Source organism: Anastrepha obliqua, chromosome 5 (genome assembly GCF_027943255.1).
Source record: "Anastrepha obliqua isolate idAnaObli1 chromosome 5, idAnaObli1_1.0, whole genome shotgun sequence".
Taxonomy (NCBI): Eukaryota; Metazoa; Arthropoda; class Insecta; order Diptera; family Tephritidae; genus Anastrepha; species Anastrepha obliqua.
In genome coordinates, this window is record NC_072896.1 from 61,560,269 (window position 1) to 61,578,768 (window position 18,500).

General features: G+C 39.5%; 1 protein-coding gene across 1 annotated transcript in view; it reads left to right on the plus strand.

The window, feature by feature from the left end:
* Nucleotides 1-16,621: 16,621 nt before the first annotated feature.
* The window catches only part of LOC129248094 (uncharacterized), an 89,218-nt gene continuing 87,339 nt past the window's right edge, over nt 16,622-18,500 (plus strand). Inside the window, exon 1 of the mRNA XM_054887529.1 lies at nt 16,622-16,645. The gene's annotated coding sequence lies outside the window, so the exon portion shown is untranslated. The remainder of the gene's footprint in view (nt 16,646-18,500) is intronic.

An 18,500-nucleotide genomic window follows, 5' to 3' on the forward strand; every position in this document is an offset into this window, starting at 1 on the left:
CACCGTTACAGGGCATTCTTCAGTGAGGGTCCAAGGACTGATGCCTGGGGACGCCATCAGTGACTTTATATGTCTTTAGACCGTCATCCGTATTATACTGCAAGATACTATCCCCAAAGTAACTTCGTGATTTCTTAGAGACAGCAAAATGTTTGACCACCTCGCCGAATTAAACGCATTTTTGTCGTCTAACGTGATAATTGCACAGAACTTCATGCGTGTGCGTCCTCCGCTAATGGCGGCGGGCGCTATATTTGTCACCGTTCTAATAGCGTCTACAGTTGATCTAGCCCGATTTGTTTGTCAGATAGGCCAATTTGTTGTCAGATAAGCCGGTTGGGCATTCCAGATAGCTTTGTAGCTGGACACAAATGATGCGGTCAAACACTTTACCCGCCGTGTCTAGCATACACAGGGGTCTGCTTTGAGTAACAGCACTAGTCGTTGCAATTTCCATCTGCGTAGCAAGGTCCCTTCATTCAGACATGCTTCATACATATTCGCGAAGATTTCTGGGGTCGCCTGCACTGCTTCCTTAAATGCGATGTTAGGAACGCCATCTGGGCCTGGTGCCTTGTTGTCTTTTACACGCCTCAACGTGCTTAAGACTTCTTCTGTTGTAACTGGCGGAATGTAGTCGATGTCAGTCACCATTTGGTGTCGGTCACTAGTTTCCTCCTGTTGAGGAAAAAGCTCCATTACCACTTGGCTGAGCAGGATGTGGTATGTAGGTCGCGGTGTTCGCGGTCCTTTCACTTTCTGCATTACAGTTCTATAGCCAAGGCGCCAGGGATCGTTGTCGGCGCTATTTCGAATTTCCTCAAAGCATCGAGTTTTGCTCTGTTTAATAGCTGTTTTCACCTCAAACTTGCGTTCAAGGTATTCGGCGTGCAGCGTTGTCTATGTTGGACCATTTTCTTCCTCTTTGCACGTTTCTTCGCGCTTTATTTCAGGCTTTACATATACTGGCGTCAACGGAGATTGGCCGCCAATAGATGGGGTTTCTTTTGTTGTTGAATCTGCATCTTGGCATGGCTGCATCACACGCATCTTTCATGTGTTCGGAAATCTGTTCCGCCATATCTTCCGTCACAGTGCGAGAGACAGTGACATTTCTCCAAATCAATTGAAAGCTCTCGGCGTTAAAGGCAAGTTGCTTCCATCTTTGTCGCGTCCTTAATTGTTCTGGCAGTTGTATAGCGGTGCTTATCTCAATTACTATAGCCAAATGATTGCTGTGAATATACAAATTTTCGGCTACCATCCATTTGACCCAGTTTGCTGTGGTGCAATCTGCATAAGCGAGGTCGATTATTGATCGCCTGCTGACGCAGTCGATTGTGTTCACTCCTGGGATGTTGAGCAGGACAAGGTCCATTGCTGCCATAGTTTCTTCTCGCCTTACTGGAGTTGTGTATCGACTCAACCACGAATTGAAGTCTCTTGCGATGAGAATGCGCCGCTTTTCTCTTAGCTCTAATTCCAGTGCTGTGATCATGGGTTCAAAATCTTCTAAGCCTCACCTTGGTGGTGCATAGCAGCTCACATGGTATAAACCATTTAGCTTCGCCCATGTGAATCCGGTATTTGCAACAGATATCCAATTGTAGGATGTCTTACTGCCCACCACCCAGATTGCTGCTAGCTTGTCAGAATCGGTCATCCAATTGTGCGAGTTGAGAGCTACATCCACTTTGTTTTCTACAACCGTTTGCCTTAGTAGGTCATGTGCTCCCTGACAGTGTTTGATGTTTAGCTGCAAAAACTCCATGTTCTTATTTGTACTGCTTCTTGATAGCGTTGCATTTGGCGTTACCCGCCGCATGTGATCCCTCGCATAGTACGTATTCTTCAGCGTTTGTGCAAATTGCTGTCTGATGCCACTCTGTTGGTTCATCGTTGGCTCGCTGCCAAGGAAGCTGAATTACTTTCTACTGCTTTGTTTGTCGCCGATGTTACTTTGCGCGCTTTGTGAGACCTGCCAGGTTTTAATAGGGCTGAGAAGCAATTAACCCTTCTGTAAGTCATTTTAGTTAGATTTCACTCCGCCTAGTCAGATAACAGAGGTTTACTGCCCCATCCCGATTACAATCTGCTTCCGATCCAGTGTGCCATAGTCAGGATCTTACTGGAATCAATCCTGATGGTCCGCAGGTCGTATTGGCACATTATCACCAGCCGCTCTTAACATGGAGAACAGTCGCTGACCAGAGAGCCGCCCACTATGAGTCAAAAGCGGTGACGACTTGCTTTTGATACAGAAACCTCATCGGGACAGCTAGCTTTTATACCGCGCCCTCCGTCTCTGGCGCTCATTGTCGGGGGCTACTTAATTGTCAAAACTTATTCGTAACTAAGCTGTTACTACAAGCTACTAGTGCCCAGGGAGCGTGGCCCTCCGTGGGGTCCGCGGCCAATTCTCTTTTATGGTATTTTAGTATGGGGATATGCTCTTGAGAAGGGTGTAAACATTAAGAGTTGACAAGGTTTAAAGACTCGCATCTGTGCCTATAACCTGTGTAATGTCAACCACACCATCGAAAGCAATATAAGTGGCATTAAACCCCCTTCCGGTAAATCTCTTCTTCTTCTTAATTGGCGCGATAACCGCTTACGCGATTTTGGTCGAGTTTAATAAAGCGCGCCAGCGGTTTCTTTTTCGTGCTAACCGGCACCTATTGGACACACCAAGCGAAGCCAAGTCCTTCTCCACCTGATCTTTCTAACGCAGAGGAGGCCTTCCTCTGCTACCACCAGCTGGTACCGCATCGAATACTTTCAGAGCCGGAGCGTTTGTATCCATTCGGACGACATGACCCAGCCAACGTAGCCGCTGGATCTTTATTCGTTTCGCTATGTCAATGTCGTCGTAAAGCTCATACATCTCATCGTTTCATCGCCTGCGATATTCGCCGTTGCCAACGTGCAAATGACCGAAAATCTTACGCAGAATCTTTCTCTCAAACACTCAAAGCGTCGCTTCATCGGATGTTGTCATCGTCCAAGCTTCTGCGCCATACGTTAGGACGGGCATCATGAGAGTCTTGTAGAGTGTTAGTTTTGTTCGTCGAGAGAGCACTTGTTGGCAAGAGAGATTCTACGTTGGATTTCAAGGCTGACATTGTTATCGGTGTTAATGCTGGTTCCTAAATATACGAAGTCTTTTACAACCTTGACATTATAACTGTCTCTACTTCGTTTTGTCCTCGTTCACCACCAAACCCATTCGCTTTGCCTCTTTATCCAGTTTGGAGAAGGCAGAACTAACAGCGCGGTTGTTAAGACCGATGATGTCGATATCATCGGCATACGCCAACAATTGTACGCTCTTATAAAAAATTGTGCCTGAGCGATTAAGTTCTGCCGTTCGTACGATCCTCTCCAACATCAGGTTAAAGAAGTCACACGACAGCGAGTCACCCTGTCTGAAACCTCGTTTGGTATCAAACGGCTCGGAGAGGTCCTTCCCAATTCTGACGGCGCTGCTGGTGTTGAGCAACGTCATCTTACATAGCCGTATTAGTTTTGCGGGGATACCAAATTTAGACATCGCGGCATACAGGAAACTCCTTTTCGTACTGTCGAATGCAGCTTTGAAGTCAACGTAAAGATGGTGTGTGTTGATTCTCCTTTCATTGGTCTTTTCAAAGATTTGGCGTATTGTGAATATTTGGTCGATGGTAGACTTTCCAGGTCTAAAGCCACGCTGATAAAATCCAATCAGTTGGTTGACGGTGGGCTTCAGCCTTTCACACAATACGCTCGCTAGAACCTTATAGGCGATATTTAGAAGACTAATCCCGCGGTAATTGGCACAAATTGCAGTATCACCCTTCTTGTGGATTGGGCACAGCACACTTAAATTCCAATCGGCAGGCATGCTTTCATCCGACCATATTTTGCATAGAAGCTGATGCATGCACCTTACCAGCTCCTCGCCATCATGTTTGAATAGCTCAGCCGGGAGTCCGTCGGCGCCCGCGGCTTTGTTGTTCCTTAGACGCATCATCGCTATTCTCACCTCGTCATGGTCGGGTAGCGGAACTGCAATTCCGTCGTCAACGATTGGGGTATCGAGATCTTCACATTCTCTGTGACATGCGCAGCTATCACTATTTAATAGATTCGAGAAGTGTTCCCTCCATAATTTAAGAATGCCCGGGATGTCAGTCACCAGATCGCCGTGTTCTTACAGGAAAACGCCCCGGTCTTAAAACCTTCTGTAAGCCGCCGAACTTTCTGGTAGAATTTTCGGGCATTGTTCCTATTGGCCAGCATCTCAAGCTCCTCGCACTCACGTATTTCGGCCTCTCGTTTCTTCTGTCGGATAATACGTTTCTCTTCCCTTCTTAGCTCTCTGTAGCGATCCCACATGGCTCGCGTTGCGCCCGATCGCAGCGTGGCTCTATAAGCAGCATCTTTTCTTTCTGCGGCAGCATGACATTCCTCGTCGTACCAACTGTTTTTTCGGGCTTTTTCTATCACAACATGATCGATTTAAGTGGTCGCCTTCTCACTTTAGCTCGCTCCCGAACGGGTGTTCGGAAGCTAACCAGAGGATACTTGGGCTAGTCCCGGGAGTTGTGAGCTGCTTGAACCATATGCAGAAGAATCGTCCTGGCCACTCCCAAGTGAATGGCGATCAGTAACTTTCCCCACTTGCGTGGACTTCTACATATGGAACCATCCTCCTTCCTTCCGGTAAATCTGCAGGAAATATAATATATATCGCACAGAGCGGCAATAAGGTTCAACACTTTAACATGGTAAAATCCAAGCATCAATTTCGGAGCTTCCTGGACTGGTAGGCTACGTACTCCCACCTACAGTTGATACTACAACATTCATGAACCGACAGGGCGAGTCCATCCATGTATATACAGGTAGCTCAAAGCTCGAGGGCAAAGTTGGAGGAGGTGTGTATTCCGCACATTTGGGCATCTCCTTCATTTTTCGGGTTCCCGGCTACAGTAGTGTCACTGGTACAGCCAGTCGGCAATAAAGTCCCTTACAAAGCAGTCCCTCCAAAGTAGCCATGAAATGTCGCACATCCTTAATAATATGTCTGAGTCATTTCATCTAAAGGTAATATGTGTTCTGGCCTTTGTGACACGAGTAACTGTAGAGCCGATGAACTGACAATGACATAGGTATGGGCAATAACATTATAGAAATGGTAAGAGCAGCGAATGAAAGATGGCCGACTCTTAATACTAAACGCACAGAACCGCTCCAAAGCCAAAATAAGCCAGTTATAACGCCTAATAAGCTGACACGCCCAGAGGATAGGTGGGAAAGACATGACTTCTGCAGAAGCTGTCTAGATGAGGAAGAGGAAGAGACGATCTGCATACAGACGTAGATTAACCATTTCAGGTACACACATTTTTAGTGAATTGAGAAGTAACTCATCCAACCGTAGACCCAGGAAACGTTCTGTTTCGATAGGTGAGTTGGTGAATAGGTGGTTAGCGTCGTGCGAGCTACCTTCATATGCCGGACATATGTTGAGCATGTCGAAGTCGATTGTGGATTGAGGAGTTTAAACTGCTGCAATATCCAGACCGCAATTGATGGTAAAGTTACGCAGATCTCACGAGACAGCTGAAATTCTTCGTCTGCAACGGGTAGTGCTTGGGCTCCGATAACGGCATTCTTGGTCGATAGTTTAGGAAGGTGCCCTTTAATGTCTGTCTATATACTGTCCAATAGTAGTTGAAATCATGTTTGGTCCTACATCTAGCCGATGTAGTCGAAGAGATGCCTCCTTACTCCCCTGGGAGGTGGATCAGGTTCTACCAAATGTCTGTAGTGGTAATTCCTGCTGAAATTGCGTGCTGGGCATTTTACTGTACTCCTTCACTGGGAGCATGGGAGCCTCATTGTAAAGGGGTAAAGGGGTTGCAGGGGAAACATTAAGAGGCATCCCATGGCTGTCCTGATAGTGGTTCTAGAAACAAGTCTATGTCTTTTTGGAATAATGCGGGGAAGATACCTTCAAAACCAGGTGATATTAGAGATTTGATGCTGTTTACCGCCCCCTTGAATCTTGACAATATTCCACATATTTCCTTAAAAATAATGCATCCATTCCTGTTAACACTTCTCAGGGCTTCAGTATGTTATGTTTCTGTCTCTTCTGTCGTAGAGGAGTCTGGAAAGTTTGTCTAATACTATGTTCAGACCGATATCGAAAACATGTTTTCGTGAAAAGAAAACTTACGTTCCACTCTTTCAATTATGTTGCTTTGCAAATTCTTCCTCATATCTGGACTCTTATTGTAATTTTTGATTACCAACTAACAAAAGAGAAATTAGAGTTACAAGCGCGGCTACGCGAGGATATGAAGGTAGAGTGGGTCGAAGTAGAAGAATATTTGTTTCAACTGAAAGCTAAGGAATCATCGACCAAAGTAGAAGTGCCAGCTGGATTAGTTGACTGTGGTAATTTAAGTTCAATTTCACTTCATGAAGCTAGTGCGATGACTTCTACGTCTGGTTTTACAAACACAAAGTTAAATATTGCAAATCTTCGTAAATAGTTTATGTTAAAAGTATTATTAGTGAACGTTTCCGTTATTTCACCAATATAGTGGAATGGCTTTTGATTTTTAGGAGCAAATTTAACCAGAACAAAATCTCCTATATCTCATATATCTTCGTCGGTTAATTTCCATTTAGATAAGTCGTTATATTCGATGCCATAATTTCCTTCGTCGTCGGAAATGAGACCAATGGAATTAATGGATTCACAGTAGGAAACGTTATCTTCATTTTTTCCAATCGTATCAGACTCAATGACGTCATATTTTATGGATTTTTTCTTTAAAAGCGTTCGCTTTTTTTGATGAAACCACAATAGTTCACTTTACGTTATGAATATTTTTTTTTGTTAGGTTCCATCATCTTGTGTTTCTCAGCTGAACTCGTTATGATACGGGATATTGAACTTCTGGCCGTTTTTTTAGAGGCACACAAACGTTTGATTTGGCAAACCATTTCAGGAGTTCGGTTTTGGGCCAAATTGCTTTGTGGGCTTTCTTGCACGTTTATTATTTTGTCTGTTTTCTACGTTTTTGCTGACATTAATAACTGGGCGAGATTCTTCTTCCGGCAAGTCTTCCAACGTAAACATGTCGCCACAAAGTTGTGAGTTAAAAGGATAAATACCTGCACTTTTAAACCCTTTCAATATATTTTCTGATGAGAAAGACCTTTGGAAAGGATGATTCGTTAATTTTACCACATCATAAATAGTTATTTATTTTCCGATGTTTGAAACAGTAAAATCGTTGAAGCTCTTTCGGCAAAGTTGTTTAAATGGTCCGAACATGGACACATCTACGGGCTGCAAACGGTGCAAGGCATGAGGTGGAAAAGATAGCATCACCATTTCATTATCTCTGCAAAACTTAATGCTTTCGAGACTACAATGAGATGATTAGTTATCTACAATAGTAAAACGAGAATGGGCTTATCTTTTGAACAATTAGTGCTGCATTTTATATGTTTTACTACTTCGATAAATAGTTCTGAAGTCATCCAGCCAGATTTTGAGTTCAGAGTCAATGAACCTGGGAAGGATCCATATGTGAATCTTTCACTAAATCGTATACGAGTAAACACATACACCGGGGACAAATGGTTTCCACTGGCACATACAATCCCAACCTTGGTGACTAGGCTTCCACACTCTGCTGAGGTGGTTTGCGATACTGTTCTCTGATATATAATAAATTTTCTAGGTAGGTACTATGTGGCTTGTCTCAGATGAACTGAATTACTTACCTTAGGAGGTTCTAAGAGCGTAGCTACTCCAGTTTCATCTAAGTTATATATATCCTTTGGCTGGAAGGAGTATTTTTCATAAATTGCCCTGAGATTTTAGTAAAATTCTTTTACATCTGATTTTGTAAAGCCCGAAAGTCTGGCCAGGCTTACTTTCTCTGGCTTTCGCAATGAAATAGTTGGGTTTCTTTTGAGAAAAGCATAAAGCCAGTCCTTACTTGCTTCCTTAGTAACATTCCATCCAACTAGAACGGTGATCTGATTTATTTTAGCATAATCATAAACAAACTTTCTGGATGTCTGGTATGTCAAGCCATATGCGTAAAACGCACATTTCTTTATATAGTCAGCAAGCTGCTCTTCGAGTTTCTTTGTGAAGAGTTGACGCGATGAATATTTAGTATTTTACAATAATTCATTGTCCGAATGACTATTACTAGAGTCCACCGTAAGTTTAAGTGGACCTTGTCGTTTCATCCGCATTATTAATGTCGTTCTTTAGATGCCGTATTTTTTTGCTGCCGAAGTTTGTGTCTCATCTCCATTTTTTACATCATTAATGGCTTTTTTAATATTTTCTTGATTTATTTCTTTTCCAGATGACTTTTTCTTATAGTTTCGTACCATTACTGGACAAAAGTCATATATAAATAAGCCAAATTACAAACATATTAACATAATTATAACATTCGTACATAATTTGACATTCGTCAAAAGTACCCCACACTCAAAAGTCAAATGTGCCCCAAATGACTTTATCCACACTCATTGTTTTGATTATTTTATTCTTAAAAACTTATTATTAATCGAAAATCACTGAAACACGTGTTGCTCCGCTGAGCATTTAACTGTTAAACTATATATCTATAAGCACGTGTTATTATAACTATTAGGCTATAATGTTAAAGTCAATGCTGCCCCATAGTCACAAGTACCCCACTTTACCCTACATCGTTTATCATCATCACAGTAGCTCAACAAAGAACTCGGACATATGTATAATACTTGGCATGCAGTTTTGAATTCAAAATTTTTGTTAAAGTTAAATGTTTTTATTTTTATATTTTTCTATTGGGTAGCCGCCGTAGCCGAATGGGTTGGTGCGTGACTACCATTCGGAATTCACAGAGAGAACGTATGTAGGTTCGAATCTCGGTGAAACACCAAAATTAAGAAAAACGTTTTTCTAATAGCGGTCGCCCCTCGGCAGTCAATGGCAAACCTCCGAGTGTATTTCGGCCATGAAAAAGCTCCTCCATTTGTGGAACAACATGAAGACACACACCACAAATAGGAGGAGGAGCTCGGCCAAACACCCAAAAAGGGTGTACGCGCCAATTATATATATATATATATATATATGCACTTTTAGGTTAGGATACCTCGAAAACCAGAGCTGATAGAGCAATTCTGAGGCCAGATTTGGATTCAGCGCATCATAAACCTTCGGAAATATATAGTCTGGTTTCTGGGTCTGAATGTTGGTTAAATTTTGTCGGCCTGTGTTATTAGTCATCGAGAAAAGGGTGAAACCGTTCGGGAAATCACAGAAATAGTGGATTGACCCCAATCGATTGTATACGACGTGATAAGATGTTTCAAAGAAACAAAATCCGTGGAAAATAAGAAGAAATCGGGACGACCAAAACTGAGCGCTCCTAAGCTCGCAACAGAAGTCGCTCAAAACTTTAAGTATAAGTACGTAAGGTGTTGCGAGAGATTAATTAAATTGAAAGAGCTGCACAAAAAAAATCTTTTATCAACGAAATTAAGCGACACAAGAGAATAAAACTCGCAAAGCGTCATGAGGATAATGATTTCGAGTTCTGGAAGCACATTTTATTTGCAGATGAAAGAAGGTTTAACATATTTAGGTAAGATGGACAATCATATGTGTGGAGAAGACCTAATGAAGAGGAAAAAAACTTAAGTCCGACAGTTCAATATGGGGGTGGGTCGGTAATGGTATGGAGTTGTATGCCCGCTGCTGGTACTTTGTGCTTCATTAAAGGCAATATGGGCCACAAAGAGTACCTAACAATTATGAAAGAAAATTTGGTCCAAAGTGCTGAAAAGTTGGAAATTAAAGACAATTTCCAGTACCATCAAGACAACGATCCCAAGCACAAGGCACTTAATGCCCGTCTATGGTTTATGTACAACTGCTCTAAAGTACTTGAAACACCTCCACAATCTCCATACATACATGGAATTGAACATCTGTGCCCATTTGGAAAACCAATTGAAAAAGCATGTTATTAGAAATAAGAAAAACCTAAAAGATGCAATTAAAGAAGAGTGGGGGAAAATAGATTCTTTAACATGAAAGAAGCTGGTCGAATCCATGCCAAGAAGAATGAGTGTTATGAGAAAAAATAAAGGCTTGCTTAATTATATTGTCTTTCTTATATTGTTATTTACCTAACTCTACTTTATATAAATGCCCGAATTCTTTTTGGACATGTCTTTTGCTAAGTTTTATGTTTGTATTTTCTATTGACGAATGAGTTCAAGTTTGTTTATATTTTTTGTAGTTTTGAAGAAAGAAAATAAATGTGACACATAATGTTCAGCCTGGTGAAAAGGTTAGTTCTTAGTGTTGAGCAGTGGGGTGTAAAAGTGTAGTTATCCTCAAAAATTACACCATGTATTTTGAGATTGTCCACGTTCTCTATTGGCGAATTGTTTACACTTGAAACTGTGGGTCCCTCCATTTGTGCAACAACATCAAGACGCACACCATAAATAGGAGGAAGAGCTCGGCCAAACACCCAAAAAGGGTATATGCGCCAATATATATAATTATATACCTTTGGTCCTATACACCAGGGGGATAACCGCTCTGAAACGACATGAGCTCCGATATGGTCGAAAGCTTTTTTCGAAATCGGTGGATAAAATAAATAGTGACGTGGTTCTTGTTGAAAGTGCATCAGTAATAAAATGTTGAAAAGAAAGTAGACAGTCAAGAACGCCAAGTTTTCTTTTAAAGGCAACTTGGTTATGGCCAATAACGGTATTTTAGAGATAAACGATAAGCATTTTTTCAAGAATTTTTCCAAGACATGAAAGGAGGGAAATCGGTCTATAACTATTCATAAATTCTGGGGGCTTATTTGGTTTCTGAATCGGAAGGACAGAAGCGGTTAACCAGGAATGGGGATAGATACCATCAATAAGTATTTTATAATATAAAGATAGTAATGCGTTCTTAGCAGATTCTGGGAGACTCCGTAACATAGGGTAGGATATACTATCCCTACCAGGTGTTTTCCCTTTAGCATGGTAAAGAGCAAACTCAAGTTCTATGTAAGAGAATTTGGTTTCCAAACAAGTTGAATCCCTTGAGCCATTTAGTGGTTGGTACTGACGAGATAGTATTGAAATTTTGCTGTTAGTATAGTCAGTTGGGAAGGTGGAGTTTTCTGTATACTAATACCAAAGCGTTGGCTATGTCGGATTCCGCTGTGAGGGAGCAGTTTGGTATACATCAAAACACACTTATCACCATTACTCGATCCCTCGTATTATCTAAAGTTGATTTCTGTCTACCCATTAACGGCTGGTGTGCCAAACAGCATCTAAACCTCCTTCATGGCTCTTTTCATTCAGCGATCAGGCGTAGCCTTAACACCTTCCCAACGTCTCCTATCAAGTGTGTTTTAGCTGAAGATGGTCTTCCATCTATCACTGAAAGATGTGAAATAAGCATTCTAAGACTTACAGCCAAATTTTCAAGCACTACAAATAAACTTCTTTTCAACACATTTAAGATTGCTTCTCGGCATAATCGCTCTTCATCGAATCAGGTATAAATTAATAAAATATCCTAACAAAATAAAGCTTCTATGGATACCTAGCCACATAGGCCTCCCTGGAAATGTAAAAGCTGATGTAGCAGTCAAAAATACATATTCCAACTAACATTCTCCTCGTATAACATCCTTAAAACTGTCAACCTCCATTTTTCCCACTTGAAAAATGTTGAATGGTCTCAATTTAATCATCCATACACCCTTATAAATACTGATTGTAAAAAATGCCTATTCCCAACTTCCCTTTCCACACATCAGATCACAACTTTCATACGTCTGAGACTCGGGCATACTAAACTAACACACGAACATCTTCTCCTCGGCTCGCCTTCCCGGATTTGTCACTTTTGTGGAGTGCATCTCTCAATCGAACACATCCTAGACCTCTGTCCCACACTAACCACCAAACGGACTACTGCATTTGGAACTGGTACATACTCTATTAAATAATATTACTTTTGACAATGTGATTAAAGTATACAAATAAATGAAATGTATTAATATAAATATCAGATCATATTCAAATTGTACAGTTAGAAATAATTCATTTTGTAATCGTCATTAAGCACTGAAGGCCCTAGTAGGGAGTGTGCTAATTAAGTTAGGGTTATATTGTATATATCTCCTATAAATAATAATAATAATAAATGTGACACATAAACGCATTCGATATGCATTTTTATATATATAATGTTTGATTAAAACCATATCACTTGGATGTCGGAGTTCTTTATTGAGCCATTGTATGCACATTTAGTATTTAGTGTTTAGTCACAAACATGGTTATGGACACCAGAGTGATAAAGTTTATAGACGGTATAACGATTGCTACCGAATAGTTAGATGCACTTTTAGATAACTTAGAGGAAGTTTTACGAAGATAAATAATAAATTTGAGTTGATAATAGAAAAACGTTAGTTCCTTCAGCCTGAAATGAAGTACTTTGGTTATACCGTCATGACATATGCTATTCGATCAGTTAAAAATACTTAGAGACGAAAAAAATATGTCTATTTCGGTCAAGGTTCAACCGGATAAAAGAGATAAATAGTTTGAGTTCGGAATTGAAGATTAACGGAGTTACGAAATATCAAAAGTTATTGGAAACGCCGATTATAGCTTCGTACGACGCTCTGCATCGAACAGAACTGCATTGAGATGCAAGTGTGTCAGGTTTTAGATTTGATTTTATTGCAAAATTAATGTGACGCCGAATAACATCCAATATTTTGAACAGGTGAAGCGGAATCGAAATATCACTGATACTAATGTTGAATAAAAAAGAGTAGAACATAAGGATTGCTCGGTGGGCCCTTTAGCTGCAAAATTATGGTATGGTTACGTTTTGGAGCATCGCTCAGGTGACGCAAGTAACACGTCGAAGCTTTAAGTCTATACAATACTGTTTTAGTTTTAGAATCGAGTAGGTTCGAAGAGCACATTATTACTTGTCAAACTTGGCAAATAGTAAGAAGTTATTGGTCCGATGGTCCGGTCTAGAACGCTGCTGAGCTGCAAAATGTTTTGTGGCATGTCTGAACAGAAAACTGTCAAACTTTCTACTAAAACTTGGAAGGAAAGACGTTCGGTTGATGGTCGCACAACTCATGGGGTCAGCAAATGACCACCATTGGAATCATTGAGGACCCATTGTGCCTGTCTTGCTTGTAGGAGGCGAATAGTACTGAGCACTTTCTCTGTGAGTGTCCTGCCTTTGCTAGAGTAAGGCTACGAGTTTTGGGTTCTGATGTCGTGAGAATGAGTAATATTCGTTCTCTAAAACTGGAGGATATTTACAGATTTGCCAAAGAATCTGGAAAATTCTCACAGGACTAACTATCTCTATCTCTGTCTCTATTCTTACCTATCTCTTTCTTTCAGACTTTTCTCCTTCCCTCCTTGACTACCCCCTTTCCAGAGCTCTAAATAAATATTTTCCACGTGGCATTCTACAGATTAACCCATCAATAATTCAATTATTCTTTGTTCAAAAGAAGTAATCTATTTTATTTAAATTTTTGATAACTTGCTCTCTGTGTCTGCCAAATCAATACTGATCTCTGATTGCACATATACTTATTTCATATGAAAACCAAATCTCGCAACACAAATTTGCTATAACGGTACTAAGAATAATGACTAAAGAAGAATTATGGCAGCGAATAGTTAAGTTGAATTGCAAATACAGATTTTCGCATACCAAACAAAAATGTACCGTTACTTTCAAGAAAGATATCGCCATAAAAAACTTTGAACATATACTTATTTCTGTGAGGTATTTGTGGAAATTCTTATAAAATTTATTTAGGATAGTTGGCCATGAAACTATAATAACTGTTTGAATTCTATTATTTCAAAATACATAATTTTAGCTGGGATTTATTAATTTTTGAACTTTGGCTGGAGCGGTAATTGCGTTAATAGGTGAATAATAAGGCATTTGAATAAGATACCAAAGCGCTGAACTATAAATTGTCACAACGGTATAATCATTTATGTAGTAATTTATGTACGTGATGGTACATACATATGTGCATACCTGTATTCATATGTACGTATGTACATATGTACATATGTATATAGAAAGATTGTAGCGAAATATTTAAACGAATTGTATGACAATAGAAGAAATTTCTGAGGCACTGGCATGATTCAATAATAAAAGGTTCCTCAGTAAGTAGCTTTCTCGTTCCCTCTTATCAAGTCGGTTCCCTTAGCAAAACACCAGGTTGCTGACTATAGATTTTTTGAGGAAAAGTAAAATTTGTAGGAAAAACATTTAATTTTCAAAATGGGGGTGTATAGTATATGATTAAAATTTGCTCGGTATGTTCAGGACCAGTACGATATGGAATACATCCTGACATACAGCTGAAATCAAGATAGTATAGAGAAGTTTTTGAGGAAATGCGCGCGAAAGATGGACATTTTCACAATCCGAGCTCGATGCCTTTCATATATAGAGTTTATCCGCCTAAGATGCATATCAATGGAGAATTTAAAAGACTTTCTTTCTGATGATGAGGTGATTTTGAGGGAATTCACGTCATGCAATGAGCTAGCATTTAACAAAGAGCTAAACTAGGGAGCAGAATTGGATAGTCTCCTCGAGGACGCGATGGCTTCTTTATAATGTAACAGTAGCTCACTTTGGAGAGAGACCCGTTCTCCCTATCTAGACTCTCAATATTCAGCTCTACATCAAATAAAATTTACATCAAAACAAGTAAGGAAGTACCAACTTTATATGCCCGCCTATAGTGAAGTCTAATTTGGGTTGACTATTAATTTTTCGAAAAAACAAAAAATTAGAGAAAGTGATTGTAGGTAGTTAGTTATAGCAGACGGTCGGAAATCTAGTTTTAACATATTTCAATAATAGTTATGTACATATCGTATATATAACTGGCGCTTACACCATTTGTTGGAGGTTTGGCCGAGCTGCTGTTCCAGTTTTTGGTGTGCGTCTACACTCCGTAGTTTGTCATTGCCATACGAGGGGCGATCACTTTTAGAAAAAACACTTGTTCTATCATTTGGTGTTTCATGTTCAAGGCTTCGAAGCCGAGCACTACAGCGCTCCAACTAATTTGACTACGGCGGACGTCAATGCCGGATCTAAATAACGAGGCGTAGTCACTCGAACTTTAAACATGTATGGTAATGTAAATTTTACATGCATGAACATTTGTGGCATTCCACATATGAATATTGCGTCTTTAGAACTAATATCAAAAGAGTTATTACGAAATATATTTGTATGCAAAAATTGTCACAGCAACGTAGAGCTGTGAAAGATGAAGTGACAAGAGATAATCGACTGATGGACAAATGATCAATTGCCAAAAAAAAAAAGATAGCACTTCGAAGGTAACGATGGCGAATGTTCCCCAGTGGCGAATGCTTCCCTTCTAGTGCTGATTAGCTTCTGAACAATTTTTTGCCAAATGGCCTGTACTACTACATAGCTCGAGCACCTTAAAGTAAACAAAGTTTTTGTTTATCGCACCATTACTCGTTACAATGATACTGGCAGCATCGCGAAACGTCATGGAGGTGGTCGTCAAAAGACTGCACCTTTACGGGAAATGGTTCAAAAAGTGAAGAAGCGACTTGAGCGAAGTCTCCGATGAAACGTCAATCAAATGGAGAAAGAACTGGAAATATCTGATCGTAGCACCCAAAGTCAAGCCTTACAAGATCCAAAAGACGCATGATCTCACACCAAAGCAGCAACAAGTCAGACTTGAGAGAGCGAAGGAGTTGCTTCACTTGGCCGAAAGTGGTTAATTTCCGAACATTGTGTTTTCTAACGAGAACATTTTTCAAATTGAGCAATTCGTAAACTCCGAAAGGCAGATCTGTTTAGAAATTTGTGTTCAATGATATACCAGTATTTATAACATCCCTGGGTGCAGCAAATGCGGATGAAGCAAATGTGGATGTATAAATGAATGAAATTGTTATTTAGTTGCAAAAGACAGTTACACATATGTACATATACATGCGAGTATAACGTACCGCAAAATAATCCATACGAAAAACGAATAAACATCACTCAAATAGGAAACGAGTAAACTACTGTTATTTTGCAATTTAGTTAGTAAATAACAGTGTTGATAGTTATGCGGGGGAGTGAGATCGCCTCATAGATTATAATAGGATTTGTTTACTATCAACAAATTGACATTATCTGTCGCCATCCACCTTATCACTCTGGATGTGACTCTGTCATAATACTGAAATGAAAAGATCAGATAGTTGTCGATCGCTCTTTTAAATCCGTACATGTCGCGGCAATTTTGATAACGCAAAGCAAGACAGGCTTCGGAACAATTGCTTGAATTCAAAATGTAAAAATCGACGCTTGATATCAAAAATCGAATAATGTATTTACCAAAGATAGATCCAATGTGCCAGTATGTGCCAGTTTACAGCACTTTCGGTGGTCATCACTAATTACATTACAGTGTGCATATTCATAAATGCATACATACATATACATATGTATGTATATACTTCTGGGCATTTGCATATACATGTAAGAATACGCATGATGGCGGCAAATCACTATCTAATTCATCCCACCTTTCCCTTTGCATACACGCTCGAGTTGAGCTAAACATAAAAAATACAGTGTGTCGTTGTGCCCAAACACTCGTCTGTGAATTTTGTAGTTCTTTCAACGATATACTATATAATTCATATTTGCCGCCACTGTGACATGTTACAAATGCGTTCGGTACGACCAATTTGTTTGCTCATAATTCGTGGATTGCAGAGATCGTATTTAAATGAATTCACATTGTGAAAATTCTCCTCAGATAAATACTCATATAATTCGCGCTTGGAAGATTTTTGCGTACGCTGAGCTTGGATTATGATTTTCGAAAAAGCGCACGATTAGTTGACAGTTTCCTCTGCGACGAATCAGTCGCGTGTTTACGCGAAATCTAGGGATATTAACAAACTAATGTTTATCAGTTTATATCCTTCAAGTACTTGTATAATAATCAAGCTTTCCTGATCGTTGCATCGAATTATTTGTGTGAGTTAATATGAATAACGGTTATATTTAAGTAAGCAAGTGTAGTGTGCAAAAAAGAAATATGTTTAATAGTAAATGTGCGAAAATAATCCTTTTGGAGGAAATTTTATTGTTGTATATATATTTACATAAACACACATACGGATACTTCCCGTCCATGCTGTAAGAGATGTTTAACATAAGAAGCGTTTGTTTTTTGATAAAAAAAATGATTTAAAATTCTCATCAGCCTATATAATTATATAATATTTTGTGTCAAATAAAGATGTAAAGTTCAACGTCGTGGTGAGTTAAGGTGTTAACTGATTTAAAAACTTTTATATGCATACATATACATATGCATATATTACAAGAGAAGAAAAGTTGATTGAAAAATATGTTAAAAAAATACGCATTTTAAGAATGAAGGAGTAATTGTTATATTAGTTTTATGAAATGAAATTAAATTAGGTTAAAAAACAAGCTTCCTCTTATAATTTGTATAATAATAATGAAATTAACAATAACAGTTATAAAGGTCCATAAAACAATCTTCAACTCGCCTGCGTACAGGATCGCAATTTACTGCCTTATACTCAAGATAAATATTTCTATATTTTATGCGAGATGGACTCAGTCCTTAAGAAAGCCAGTCTCTTTCAATTTCCCTATACTGACATTTGAAGAGTGTTTATAAAGGAATTTCGGAAAGGTTCATTGTTGGGTGATATCTAAACGCTTGTATTTGTGCCGGTTGTCGCCTTCAATCTTAGCCAATATTGCACAGCCTTTGTTTATTATTAGTCTACGTTCTCTTACCGTTAACTTTGTACTTAAAAGAAAGTGAACAAAAAATAATAATATTTGTGTGTCTTAGACAACAATTGAAAGTGCAGTTTGGTGTAGTCAGTATAAAAATAGAGAGTAACAGTAGAGCGTTAGTTGGTCATATATCAGCAGAAGTCAAAGTGCTATAACTATTTGACAGAGTGTATATGAGAGCATTAAGAAACAAACATACAGTGTGTCTAATGCAAGCGTGACCGGTAGCGCAGAACCAAAATGTTCAGCTGTCAAATCTCACTAGTGTTAAGAAGGACATAGGTGTTTGTATTCGAGATAAGTATTTAACAATAGGCCTCTTCGTTTCGACAAGGCTTAGCATATTCGTAGCGCTGGAAAAGAGCTGCCAAAAATTACTTTTGTCTGGAAGCACTGGGAGACATTTGTTGCTTTAGCTCGTTACTTATGATGCTCGTGCTTTGTCCACAAAAGGGTGCTCGCGTTCTTCTCAATATTGTTGTTGATAGCAGACCAAAAACTAAATAAATACTCGTACAAGCTCTGTTGCTGACGAATGAAAACATGG